Below are 10,844 nucleotides of genomic sequence, written 5' to 3' on the forward strand. Positions count from 1 at the left end.
TTTTTTGCAAAGGAGATTTTATCACTTAACAGAATAGTTGTATGTGTTACCAGATGGAGAATAAAAATGGGCAGCGTGAGCAAAGTGATGTACCAGGCACACACCCTCTTCACAGTGCACCTCGTTTAAATTCCAAGTCACAGACCCTCGGGGACCCTGAGAAATAACTGAAACCAAAAAGTGCTAGGCCTATTAATACAATGATAGCCAACAGATTTACTGTGCAATTTGTTCATTCCCTTTTACAAAGGAGGAAACTGAGGCATGAAGAAGTTAGTTAATTTCGTACCTAGGAAATTAAAAACACAGGTGTTGGACAGAAGCTCTGACTCTACAGCCTGTAGGAGTAACCACCAACCATCTTACCATCCCCCAATCATTGCCTAAATTGTGGATCAGCACATGCTTGGGAACCTTTAAATTCTCCCTCTTCTCCATAGTCAAACAATCTACTTTTTTTCCCCCAAAAAAATATCTTTTGATTTCATCCTTGACTTTTCATTTCCTCAGCCCAACGTTGGCCAAACTAATTTCTCACCTGATTTATTGCAAGAACCTTCGACCTGTTCTCTTTACATCCAACTCCTCTCTCTCTGGCTCTAAGCCCTCTGATGGTTGTTCGTTGCTGCCTCGTCAAGTCCAGATCCTCATCATGACTTGGAGAGTCCTTCATGGCTTAGCCCTTGCCTCTTGTTCAAGCTTCATCTTTTATTGCTCTCTTTGCGTATCTACCCAGGAGTGACCCCAGACTATTTACTGTACCTCTGTGTACCAGGGATGTTCCCACCGCAGTATATTTCTCTGACAGCCCTTCCCCTTCCCCATCTACCATATCTCTAGTCCCATTCATCCTTCAAGACCCAGTGCAGCTACCAGCTCCTCTGGGAAGCATTCCCTGATTCCTTCCAACCAGAACCTATCTCCCTCATTTCTCTGCACCTCTCTTTTCATCTTTATCAGAGTCTGTCCTGGCTGATGTTTGCACAACGGTCACCCCCACTAGACTGTAAATTCTTGAGAACAGGAAGGTATCATATTTACCTTTTGATTCCCAACATCTGGCAGAGAGCCTGACATATATGAGCTATTCAGTTAGTATAAATGGATCTGTATCACCCACTTAAGTTTGTAGCCAGTGGTGAGGACTTACACGGCCCTGACATTCTCTTGTCCTGACATTCTGGCCCAGTTCCTCCTAGAACAAAATGGTTAAATCAGAAATCAGGTGGATGGAGTCTTTTCCTAGCCAAAAGGAGACAACTGATACTGGAACAGCACAGAGGACTATTCATTTGGGGTGCACGTCTGGCTGGATGCCCGCCTGAAACAGACTTTCCCTGCCCCAGTCTGGGACTCCAAAGACTCTGCCAAGGTGAATCAGGACAAAAAGAAGTGGAAAATTCCTTATTCACATTTCACTGAGAAACTTGAACCAGAAATCAATGTTTCAGGCCCAGCCTGTCTCGTTTTCCCAGACAGGACTCCCTGACTCTCCAGTCGGCCCTGAAAGAAGCCATAGCAGAAACAGTGCAAAGCTGCTATAAAGACTTTCATGTGGCTTTCACTGCTAGAAAAACACCATCCCTCTCTGGATGCCTTCAAAACACAGATTCATTGAGAAATCTGGCTTTTCTTCCAGGCAGGGCATGGGGACTCTTTTGCAAGGGAAAGCACATGTATAATTGCTAGAGAAATATACATGTTTAATTTCCTTTAAGCCCTTGAAGTTTTCTTCCTTAAATAAATCATCCTGCATGGTCCTGTGACCTGAGACCTGGAAGTGGTTTTGTCCTGGCCCCAAGCCATGGCCTCTAGAGAGAGGGACTCTGTCCCATTTGGACGCCCACGTGAACACACACGATGCTGTCTTGTTTTTACCCAAACGGGCAGACCAGATGGAGTTGCTAGAGTCTATTATTTGTAAGACCTTTTCAAGAGTTGAGCAGGTAGCTGACAACATACCTGCCTTGTAAATTAAAAAGCATGGGAAACAATTATGTTGAGAGAAAAAATGAGGCCTGCAAGCTTGGGCAGAGAAATGATGCGGAAGCGTTTGTGAAGCCCAGTGTCGGAGTTGACAGAGACAGTAGAGATCTTTAACACACCTCTCAATTTACGGAGCAGGTCACGGACATCCACAGAGAAAAATCCTGTCACCACTGTTTCCTAAGGACTACCTGTAAAAGATCACCTGGGGAACTGGTCACAAACGCCATTTCTGGCCCCATCCTAGATTCAGAGTCTCTGGGGATAGTCCCCCAGTACCCAAGGATTTAACCAGCTTCCCGTGTGATTCTGATGTGCCCTGAAGTTTGACAACCTGTGTTACGTGCTCTGGCCTTTCTGCTTAGACACAGGCTGGGTCCAAACTTCCCACAAGCCTCTTCCATCTGGCTCTGCTTGCCTGTCCCTCCGTTTACCACTAGTTCATCCTAGACTTTCTTGCCTCCAAACCGTCTTTCGTCCCCGACAATGCTCTCCCCTGCCATCACCCTGCCCTCCCATCTGAGACTCCTGGCATCTCAAACTGCCAACTTTCGGAGAGAGAGACAACACATTGTCTCCAGAGGGGTTCCAGCTTGACAGAACCCCAGAGAGAATCTCATGTTGCCTCCTCCTCTGTTCCCTAAACATGCTTGTTTCTTCCTCTGTTTCCCCTTGTGCAATAAGTGATGACATTACTGATGGAGGCAATAGTATCTGCTATTTCCGGGAGCCAGAAGCACCATGTGCTTCCAAGAGGAGTTTGTAAGATGATAAGGGCTTTTGAGCTGGGGACTTGCTCGGGCTTATTATAAAATGAGTCCTGGGATTATTTAACAAGAAAAAATCATTTTGCCAAATGTTTCTGTAGTCTTCTGGTCTATAAGGTTTAGAGCTTTGCTAAATTCATGCAATGAAGCTTTTGCTGTTATAATCTGCTCCCTCTACTCACCCACTACCAGCCATCAGCCATTAATTTAATTGAAGGTCATTTTGAAATTTCTTTGTAAGTGAGTGATATTTACTTGAAGGCAGGCTTGTCTAGCCTTACAGGAAGCAGAGAAGAGAATGGAAGCACATAGCTGTGGTAAAACTGGGCCACATCCCTGCCTCACCTCTTACATCTGTCAGGCCTGGAGAACTTCCCTAGTCCTGGTAGAACCTCGATTTTCTCACCTGAAAAAGGATTGTCATATCTGCCTCACAGATGAGGTGTTATGAAGTCTAAAAGCACTGTGCCCGATGTTACACACAGTGACCGCTCCTCTCCTGTTCCTTAACTTCACAAACAACTATTTTGGATTTTGTGCTGCAAAATTTCTAGACCTAGTTCCCTGTGCTCTACGACTCTTTTTGATAGTGAGAGGTCACTGCTGGAAAGAACTGAAAGTTGTTGGAGGGAGAAAAGTAGTTTCTGAGTCATTGCCATTGAAATGACAATATCAAATATAAGCACTTGGGATGTACTCAGTCATGGTGGCCTCCTTAAGAGGGTTAGGAACTAAACTACCTGAGTTAGAAAAGATAACATCGAGGATTTTTCCCGTTCTTACGATTCTATGGTAACAGATTTGACTTGGCATTCAAGGCCCCTTATAATCACAATCAAACCTGTCTTATAAACTCATCTAACATATTCCCCCTAACCAATTCTCTCAAGCCATGCAGTTTATCACGTCCCATGAATTGCATGCCCCTTTATGCCACCAGACCTCTGATTCTTGTACCTTCCATATTTCTTTTCTCTGCAGTATTACATTCCACCCATCCTTGAAGGCTGTCTGTCTTCCATCCAATTTCTCCTGCTTCCCCAGCTGTAGTCCATTCCTCCAGCCTTCCATCTGCACTTCTTGTAGGGTACTAATATTAAACTACCTTGTGTTCTAGGTATGTGGGAACACACTTTACCAAACTGGAGACTCTTTGGGGACAGATAGTGGGTCTCAATTTTTCTCAGAAAGCCTGCAGCACCTGGCATATGGAAGCTGTTCATGGAATGTTTACTGAATTGGGCCAAGGAATTTCAAGGATTAGTTCATATATACTACATCTTTGGTTTTAGCACTTTTTTACTTAGGGCATGTCGGCAAACAGGATCAGGTGCTCTTTCGAACAGTTTCCTTCCCTTGCTGAAAGGATACGGAGAACTGTCATTGACATCCAAGGACAGGACATGAGTAATGCTGGGTCACAAGGGAACAGAAACGTCTCCTCTCTGTGTCTTCAGTGGCTACAGAACTTCTTGTCTCTAATAACTCTTTCTGGATGTCTCTAACTCCATTCTTTTCTTGGCAGACTGGACCTCTCTGCAAGACTCTTATTTTTCTCTCTTCCATAATTTAGGCTTGCCCATGGCTTTGTTATACACAATACTAGCTCCTGTCCTGATATCTCAGGACTTTTCAATCTAAGCATACTCATAACTTGAGTCTCTATGTTTCTTGGCACAAATTTTATCAAGAAAAAAGCTGATTGGCTCGACCAGACTGAAGCCCAGTGACATGTGTCCATTTCTGGGCCAATGAGCTGATAACAGTATGACTTCCCAAGTTCCTTTCAGCAAGAAAGGGGTTTGAAGAAGGATTGCATTGCTTCCCAGTAATTGGCCATTGGTTGGATCATCATCCCTAACGAATCTAATACAACAGTGTCTACAGTGAAAGATACAGAGACGACGATGTGTATCTAAGATGTGGATTTACAAGTCTAAGTGTTAGCTGTTTTCCAGTGGTTTCATGGGAGGCACTTGGATGCTACTGAGTATGGGTCTCTGAGGTCTGTGAGAGCTAAGAATTACTTGCTGGTTAGCTCAATCTCCCTTATAACTTTCTACTTGTATTTGTGTTTCCTTTCCAAGAGATACGTGGATGGAGCAGCAGCCCCAGCTAGGTGAATATTTCTCATCTGCTTTCCCAGACGAGATGTTGGTGTTGACAAGATGAGGAACTGGGGAAAAAGGAAAAGACTGGAGATAGAGAGTGTGGACCCCAGGAGCCAGGTGCATTATCCACTAAGTCATGGAGAGGACATTGCAAGAGGGGACTGAATGTCAGTTAGAGCAGGTTCAAGCTGATGTCTCGGGTCGATGCTTGGACACTGTTTTTGCCTTCCTTCTGGATCATTGCCTTCATCCTAAGACATGCTGTAGTATCTCCCGTTTTAAAATAATCCTCCATTGACTTTCACTCCTTTACAACTACTGCACCAGTTTCCTTTAACTGATGATTCCCAAATTCACACTCCCTCTGGGAGAGTTGCCTACAGAACATGAAGATCAGTTCATTGCCACCGTGGTTTGGTGAGGCCCAGAGGATGGTGCTTTACAGAACTTCTAGGACCTTCACATTTGCAAATGACAGCATCTGCTCTTATTGTCCTTATTGATTTAAACATTGAAAGACGAATGCCTAGTAGCCAAAGAGAGGGAGCATGTGGTGGCACACTTCCTTGCCACAGCCCCCTCTCTCTGTGTCCTCCTCACTGTCTTCTCTCCATCTCGAGGAGATTCTTACCCACCCTTCAAGATCCCACGTAAAAGTCTCCTCTTCTACGAAGACTTCTCTGACTTTACGGCCAGAACAAACCTATCCTTACTCTGGACTCCAGTATCCCCTGTTCCTGTCATAAGGTTAGCACTTGTCATGCTCTTCTTCAGTCTCCCTGACAACCCTGAGTGCTCCCTGGAGGGAAGAACCACATATCCTTCATCTTTAGAATGCTTGACACCCACCAGCTCCTGAGGATTGGTTGAAAGAAGACCTGAGTTATTTCTTCTCACTTACTTTTAAAGCAAGACTCAATTTCTCCTTAAGCTTAGTCTTCTCATCTCGAAAACAGGGGTAGAAACGATCTCCACCCTGCCTACTCAAATCCAGTGATCGTGAAAGCTTTGTAAATCCTAAAGAACTTTAGAAGTGTGTGAGGATTATTCTCGATGCCTACTACATTGTTCTCAGGGACAGACTGCTGACCTGGCCCATCATTACGTCCATTCATGTTTATGTTTCAGTGGTCTGATTACAAATTGTGAGTTGGCTTTGACACTGCATACTGATGCCAGATGTACCCTCCCTTGTTTGTGTGGGTCCCTCCTCAGTCCAGGGCAATAACCTCACAATAGCACCTGTAGTTTCACATGAGATGCCTAAAAATTATAGAAGGAAGGACAGAATTAGAATCATTTTCTTAGCCTTCCTGCAGGGTTTGTCTTAGTACCCACCCACAAGGCACTGATGTGTAAAGCAATTTCCTTTCCCAAGCCTGTCATTCATCTATTCATTCATTCACTCACTGACTACTTTAGTGTCCTCCTTCATGTAAACCAGCAGGAATCACAGAACAGGGAATAGTAAGGGCTCTGACAGGACTTTGCAAAGGTTCTCAGAGGCGAGCAGAGGAAAAGCACTTACGCCAGACTCCAGGGAGAAGCTTCCTGAGCTGACTCTTGAAGGAAAGGACTACCCAGGTGCCTTTGAAGAGGATGGGGAGAGTTTTCCTTGCAGCAGGAACAGCTTGTGCAAAACCTGGAGGTGAGCTAGAGCATGGCATGCTCAGGAGAAAACAAGTCATTCACAGTGGCTGGAAGCATAAAGCGTAAGGGGTAGGTGGGCAGAGAGGAAGCCAAAGCAGAAGGCAGGAGCCAGACCAGGAAGGGTCTTAGGAACCATGGCTTAGGACCTGCTCCCACAGATGTCAGAAATTCCACTGTTAAAACTTGCTGGAGGTCATGTAGTCAACCTACAGAAGAACCCACCTCCAGGCTCCTGGACCAGTAATCATTTACTCTTTCACTATTTACTAAGTGCACCTGGCCCTGCTGTCTCTGACCACAAACCAGCCTAGTCCCTGCCAGGGCACTGAGTGTTTGGAGCCCCAGGCCTGGGAACATACCTCAAGCTCAGATGGGTTCTGTAGCAGCTGACAGGTAATCTGAGCAGGGACCATAGATTCTCCAGGAGGCCAGCAGCCCACATTGCTTCCTTAGCCATCCAGGCCCTTCCCCTCCATGGTTAATTTTCACTTTTCATAAAGATGTGTTCATTTAAGGGACCGGGAGCAGAGGAATGCCTGATGGGGACCACATGCCTCTCCCACGGCGGGGGCTTTGATTCTTGTCCAGGCGAGGCTGCAAACATCTTGCAGTCCCCGCACCAGCCGCCGTCTTTGTCGGGGCTCTAGGCTTCAGTTTGCATCGTGCACTGGGAGCCCCACTGCCACATAAAAGGCACGCCGGTCCCAGAGCCATCCCCTTCCCGGAGAGGTGACGCTGGAGAGGGGCCGCCGGCACCCCCGCCCCCAGCCCAGCAGCCACACTCTGGCTTCCAGCAAGGAGTCTGCGAGCCACACAAAGGAAATGGCAAGATAGTGAGTCACCCAGAGGCTCGCCTGCTGCCTGGGCTGCTGGCCCACAACAGGACCTTTGTGCTGCGCTCCAGGAGGACGAGGAGGACTGGCGCAGGGGGCGGGAGGGGGTGGGGGCAGCGAACATTTCAGGGCGCTGAGTAATGCTTGGAGAGGGGGTGCATGTCCACCGGAAGCAGGGCCGACTTCTGGGAGCCCACCACTCTGCAAAGTCACAGGTGCCGGGACTCAGGCAAGGCTTAGAGTGTCCTCCTGATATGATCTGGCTATACTACTTGTTCCCTGAGAAGGTGCATTATATTTTGCCAAGGACTCTCCCTTCACCGTGGTGTGAGAGGCTTGAGTCCTGTGGCACATCCATTCAACTCTCTCTTTCAACCATATTCCCTAACACAGCACTGAGAAAGTACTGAGAGTGAGTGCAATGAATGGACGGAAGGAGTAATTCATTCGTACAAATACCACAACACATGAGGAGTTGGCCCAGTGTCCTCATTTCACAAAAGGGGAAAAGGAGGCCCTGAGATGGGAATGGCTGGAGCTAGGTTTCACAGTGAGTTGGTGGCAGCTCTAGAATTTGAGCACCATGGCACCGGGCCTGGGGTGCTCCACTGTGTAGCTGCTGTTGTGTGGCTCAGGGAACGCCAGGAGGGCACGACTGATGTGTAGTCAGAGATCGGGCTGGTGAGAACCCACAGCATGGATAAGATAACCACTGAGGGCAAGGTCAGGTTCTAGGGACTTTTTGGGGAGTGAGGGAGAGAAACCAGAACAATAGGAGGTAGGGTCCCAGGCATTAAGGTGATCACAATCTCCCGGCCTAGGCAGACCATAGGGTTTACATAAGATGGGAAAAGAACCAGCATTGTTGAGCACCTAGGAAAGGCCAGGCACAGATGTATAATCCTTTACCCAATCATTACAGATAAAGGTATCATTACGGATAAAGAAAGTGACCGAGAAACCAGCGGTGTCTGGGACAGTCAGTTGCCAGCTCTGTCAGGGTCTCAGAGTGTTGGTAATTTGGTGGGGCCCCTGTCTGACGAGGTTGAGTTCTCAGTCTGGCAGGCCCAGAAACTCAATGTTGTTGGTGCTCGCAGAAGGGGTCAGTGTCTCAGAACTAACTCACATCGACTCACACTCAGAGTCTGAGATGTTACCAAGAGACTGAGGTGCCCATGACCTGAGCTTTTCTCCCTGTGAGGTGAGCACTGCGGGGCAGACAGGCTGCCTGGAAGCGTGGAAGCAGAACCAGAGGTTTGGCACCCAAGCCAGGGTGCTCGTTTCCACAGCAGGTGGCCGGCCACAGGCTGCACATCTAACTCTTGAAGCTGAGCATGCCCAGGGCAGTGTGCATAGGTGTGTAAGCATTTCTCTGTGGTCTTTTCTTTCCTGACTCCCAAGCTGACCGTGCTTAACATGCTCCTTACTTACAGGAGTCTTCATTTGGCCTAAAGCAAAACAACAGACTAGTCAAAAGCTTCAGATCAGCTGATACAACCACACTCTGAAGACCACACCCCGGATGCCCTGATGAGATTCGGACAGTCCAGAAGTTAAGGCAGATGCTGTGCATTTGCAGTGAGAATCATTTCCTGCCTCTGGCATTTCTCAATTCTTTAACAGAAGTTGACTTTAACTTAAGTATGAGAGCACTGGATTCCCCACTCCTAAATTATCCAGTTTTAAAGATGAAGAGTTTAGAAGAAGCTCAGTAACTTCCCAAAGTCACATGGCTAAAAAGCAATGGCACCAAGATTCAAACCCAATCAATCATGTACACCTCCCCTTAAGAAAATTAACAACAATGATAAGAAAGTCTACCGATTGCCGAGGACTTGCTACATGCCCAGCATATGTGATTGGCACTTTACCTATGTTTTTTCGCCTAATCCTTCCAGCAACACCAGGAGACAGTTCTCATCTTCATTTTACAGGTGAGAGTTGAAGTGCAAAGTGGTGAAGTAACTTGCCCAAGCCAGGGTCACACAGCTACTTAGCTCAGGACTCGGATTTCAAACCAGTCTGTCTGCCTCTCTACCCAAGCTCTTAACCACCCCACTCCATGGCAGAGCAAAGCACGATTTCTGCAACCACTCACCCCCACAGTACGCCTAGGTCCTGCCCTGGAGAGAAACAGCCCTATCTGGGGTTTCCAAAGTCCACAGCCTCACCCTCGGCCTTGTCAGTTCAGGGATTAGGTTAGTATCAGCTTCCCAGGGACGAACAGGTTCAGGCAGCCTGATTTATGACTCACTCACAAGGGTCTGAGCCAAGGGTCTGAGCCAAACCTAAGTAACTGATTCACCTGTGAGGTACAGCAGCCAGAAGGAGATTGAGGTCAAGAGCACTGCCTGAGCAGTCATGTGCAAGCTGGGTCTAAAACTCCATCCACCACTTCCTAGCCGTGAGACTTTGGACATGTTACTCACCCTTTTTGAATCCCAGTTTCGGCCTCAGAATATGGGGGAGTAATGCCAACTTTGAGCAGTGACTGTGGCTTACACAGATATTGCGGAGGAAATACCTAGCGTGGTGACTGATGCTTAATAGAAGCTCAATAAATGGTAATGCTTCTCATCTTCATTATTATTGGTTGAAAACTGGGCTTGGCCATCAGGTAAGGTTTCCCCACGCCCCGTGGGCAGGTCACATGGGAAAAAACAAATTCCAGCTCAGAAGGCTGGTAAGAGAACCCAGTTAAAAGGCGGGGCCTGAGCCCTCAGTCTCTGATACTGGGATGAGGTGCCTATCACCTTTCGCTCCCACTCCTAGGTATTTCTGTTTGTACTTCCAGTTTGGACTTGGAGCCTGTCTTCTCCTGGACAGAGCTGCTCATCACAGCAAAGTCTCCTTTCTCAGCACTTCCTTCCCACTGAAAAGCAGGCCTGATGCCACCTCATCTTCAAAGCCCCTGGTGGGTAAACTCCTGTTCCCCTTCCAAGGCCCTGGTCAAATACACCTTTATGTGGGAGGCCTTCCCAACTCCCCCTGACAGAGGTAGATCAACTACATCCTGGGTGCTGGGACACAACAGTGGAGAACACATAGGTGATAGGTGGCTCTTCTCTTTCTGAAGCTTGAAGTCCAATGGAACAATAAACAAAACAAACAAATAAACCAAATCATTGCGGTTTCTGATAATTGCAAAGAAGGAAATAGCCCGTATGATGTGATAGACAAGAACTCTGGGGGTGATGGGGTGTCAGGAAAGGATTTTCTGGGGAGGTGGCATTTACCCTGAGGCCAGAAGGACGAGATGGAGCCAGTTTTGCCAAGAGCTGGGAACAGAGGGTTCTCGGCATAAGGAACAGCTTTTCCCTTCCACGGAGAGAAAGAATTGGGTGTTTCTCATTGTTCGGAAAATCCGGCCGGAGCAGATGGAGGGGGTGGGAGGAGGCACGGCAATCAGACACAAGCAGAGAGGCCTTGCTCCTCTGTGCACACAGCCGGATGTATGACAGTGAGGATAAGACTGGTAACCATTTCTTGAGCATCTA

General features: G+C 47.4%; 2 long non-coding RNA genes across 2 annotated transcripts; one reads left to right on the forward strand and one right to left on the reverse strand.

Moving 5' to 3' along the window:
* Positions 1-4,069: 4,069 nt before the first annotated feature.
* Positions 4,070-7,329, reverse strand: LOC120592919 (uncharacterized). The gene is made up of 2 exons (XR_005650241.1): positions 6,874-7,329; positions 4,070-6,127 (listed from the first exon to the last, which is right to left on the reverse strand). It is a non-coding gene; the product is annotated as an uncharacterized LOC120592919 (long non-coding RNA).
* LOC120592918 (uncharacterized) lies at positions 6,239-10,460 on the forward strand. The gene is made up of 3 exons (XR_005650240.1): positions 6,239-6,512; positions 8,781-9,281; positions 10,142-10,460. It is a non-coding gene; the product is annotated as an uncharacterized LOC120592918 (long non-coding RNA).
* The last annotated feature ends 384 nt before the right edge of the window (positions 10,461-10,844 follow it).

The sequence above is a fragment of the Pteropus medius genome, unplaced genomic scaffold (genome assembly GCF_902729225.1).
Source record: "Pteropus medius unplaced genomic scaffold, Ma_sr-lr_union100, whole genome shotgun sequence".
Taxonomy (NCBI): domain Eukaryota; kingdom Metazoa; phylum Chordata; class Mammalia; order Chiroptera; family Pteropodidae; genus Pteropus; species Pteropus medius.